General features: G+C 41.2%; 1 pseudogene; it reads left to right on the top strand.

Annotated features, from left to right (window-relative positions):
* The first annotated feature begins 707 nt into the window (after window positions 1–707).
* Window positions 708–1,307, top strand: LOC143437306 (bcl-2-like protein 2 pseudogene; annotated as a pseudogene).
* The last annotated feature ends 1,159 nt before the right edge of the window (window positions 1,308–2,466 follow it).

Below are 2,466 nucleotides of genomic sequence, written 5' to 3'. Positions count from 1 at the left end.
TAAGGTAATAGGACCCGATAATGGACCCATCTTTGTTGCCCAGGTAAGTCAGGAACTGGCTGCCCAGCTGGGGATGAATTAGAAATTGTGCATTTAGGCCCCAGATTTTAGGACAGGTAGAGAAAATGAATAGAACTCTAACAGAGACTTGGACTGACTTGGCCTTGGAGACTGGTGGGAGTGATTAGACAGTACTCCTTCCCTTTGCCTCATTCCAGGTTCAGAACACCCCCGGGACTGGTTAAATCCTGTGTGGGAGCTGCCACTGCTCACTGAGACAGGGGGGCAATCAATCCTTTTCTTCTTTTATTTTTTTTTCTTTTTTCTTTTTTTATTCCTTTTTTCTTTTTTTATTCTTTTTTCCCCTTTTTCTTTTTTCCTTTTTTCTTTTTTTCATTTTCTCTTTTTTCTATTTTTCTTTCTTTTTTCTTGGTTCTATTTATTTTCTCTTTTTTCTTTTTTCTTTTTTTTTCTCTTTCTTTTTTCTTTCTTTTTTTCCTTGTTTTTCTTTCTTTTTTTTTTTCAATTTTCTTTTTTCTTCATGGCACTCAATCCTAATATTGTTCTTTCCAAATCCCTGTTTGCCCATATGAAAGCATTCAAGGTGGCTCAACATATGAGACTGGAGGCCTGAGCACCAGTTCCAAGCAGGAAACCCAGTCTGACATCACTGAGCTGGAAACTTGGAACCCAGCTGAACGCACCTGATGACGACCCCAGCCTCAACCCCAGATACACAGGCTCTAGTGGCCGACTTTGTAGGCTACAAGCTAAGGCAGAAGGGTTATGTCCGAGGAGCTGGCCCAGGAGAAGGCCCAACAGCCGACCCGCTACACCAAGCCATGCGGGCGGCTGGAGATGAATTTGAGACCTGCTTCCGGCGCACCCTCTCCGACCTGGTTGCTCAACTACACGTGATCCCAGGCTCAGCTCAACAATGCTTCATCCAGGTTTCAGAGGAACCATTCCAAGGAGGCCCCAATTGGGGCCATCTTGTGGAATTCTTTGTCTTTGGGGCGGCCCTGTGTGCTGAGAGTATTGACAAAAACTTAGAGCCATTGGTGAGGCAGATACAGGATTGGATGGTGGCCTATCTAGAAATACACCTGGCTGACTGGATCCACAACAATGGCGGCTGGACGGAGTTCACAGCCCTGTACACGAACAGGGCCCTGAAAAAGACATGGTGTCTACAGAAAGGAAACTGGATGTCAGTAAAGACAATACTGACGGGGGCCGTGACACTGGGGGCCCTGATATCTGTAGGGGTCTTTCTTACATTGGTTTTTCTTCATTCAGGCTGGTGAACTTTTGTTAGAGAAAGGGTAAGTGCTGTTCAGATTTTAGTGTTACCCCATCGATATCGAAATTTAGGTCAGGAAAACGAAAGTTATGATGATACTGAAGTTTAAAATTTCTAAAAATTTACGTTAGAAGTGGGGTGGGAATGGGCCTATGAATAGTTAAGTTTTTATGATTAAAAACCTAATGGAATATTAACAATATGGTAAAGCCTTTGCATGTCATAGTTTTTTACACACACACAAAGAAATCACACTGGAGAGAATCCTCATTAATGTAATCACTGGGGGAAAACTGACAATTCACTTTTATCTGTGACTACATAATAGAAAACATTCAAGAGAGTGACTCAATGTAATCAAGGTGTTAAGCCTTTGCACGACACAGTCATCACCCATTACATAAAAGAACACATACTGGAGAGAAACTGAATGTCATGAATGAGGTAAAGCCTTTCCAGGACACAGTCATCTCTGAATACACAAAAGAAAATGTGCAGAGTGAAATTTATTAATGTAGTCAATGTGATAAAGCCTTTGCATGTCACTGTACTCTCCAAACACTTAAAGAAACATACACCTTGGAGAAACCTTACAGATGTAATGAATGTGGTAAAGCCTATGCATATCTCTGTAGTCTCCAAAGACATAAAAGAACACAAACTGAGCAGAAACCTTTTGATTGTTCTAAAGTTGGGAAATTGTTTACATGCCACAGTGGTTTCTGAATACAGAAATGAACACATATGAGATAGAAACCATCTGAAAGTAATTAACATGTTAAAGCCTCTGCAAGTCCTAATCATATTTAAATGCATAAAAGAATTCATAGTTGAAGTAAACTGTGGTGATTTAAATATTCTTGACCCTAAAAAGTGGCAATATTAAGAGATGTGCCTTGTGGGAGTAGATGTTACCTTTTTGAAGGAAGTGAATTACTATGGTTGTGGTCTCTGGAGCTCAGGCCAGTACAAAACAGACCCTCCTACCACTTGGCTGGAAGACAATGTCTTCTTGGATGCCTTCTCATGAAGATGCAGAACTCTCAGCTCCTTCTCCAGCATCATGGCTGCCTGCATGCTGACATTGGACTAAACATTTGAAAGTGTAATACAGACTGAATTAACTATTTGCCTTTAAAACAGTTGCCTTGGTCACAGTGTCT

This window comes from Arvicanthis niloticus, chromosome Y (genome assembly GCF_011762505.2).
Source record: "Arvicanthis niloticus isolate mArvNil1 chromosome Y, mArvNil1.pat.X, whole genome shotgun sequence".
Taxonomy (NCBI): Eukaryota; Metazoa; Chordata; class Mammalia; order Rodentia; family Muridae; genus Arvicanthis; species Arvicanthis niloticus.
Note: the sequence above shows the minus strand (reverse complement) of the source record. Positions and strands in the feature narration are given on the sequence as shown.